This window comes from Octopus bimaculoides, chromosome 28, assembly GCF_001194135.2.
Source record: "Octopus bimaculoides isolate UCB-OBI-ISO-001 chromosome 28, ASM119413v2, whole genome shotgun sequence".
In the NCBI taxonomy this organism is placed as follows: domain Eukaryota; kingdom Metazoa; phylum Mollusca; class Cephalopoda; order Octopoda; family Octopodidae; genus Octopus; species Octopus bimaculoides.
In genome coordinates this window covers 2594106-2594351 of record NC_069008.1, presented here as the reverse complement: position 1 = coordinate 2594351, position 246 = coordinate 2594106, and the positions used below count along the sequence as shown (strand labels likewise).

At 35.4% G+C, this 246-nt stretch overlaps 1 protein-coding gene across 1 annotated transcript in view; it reads right to left on the bottom strand.

The window, feature by feature from the left end:
- LOC106873705 (DNA methyltransferase 1-associated protein 1) overlaps nucleotides 1-246 on the bottom strand; it is a 132664-nt gene that overhangs the window by 118451 nt on the left and 13967 nt on the right. The window lies entirely within an intron of this gene.

Sequence of the window (246 nt, the reverse complement as noted above, 5' to 3'; positions counted from 1 at the left end):
GTCATCACCATAATCATCATCATCATTGTTATCACCATAATCATCATCACCATCATATTCATCATCATCAACACCATAACCATCATCATCATCATCATCATCATCATTTAACAGCCATGTTCCACCCTGGCATGTACCAGTCAGTCTGTGAGCGGATTTGGTAGACGGAAACTGAAAGAAGCCCGTCGTATATATATGTATATGTATATATATATATATATATATATATGTGTGTTTGTGTTTGTC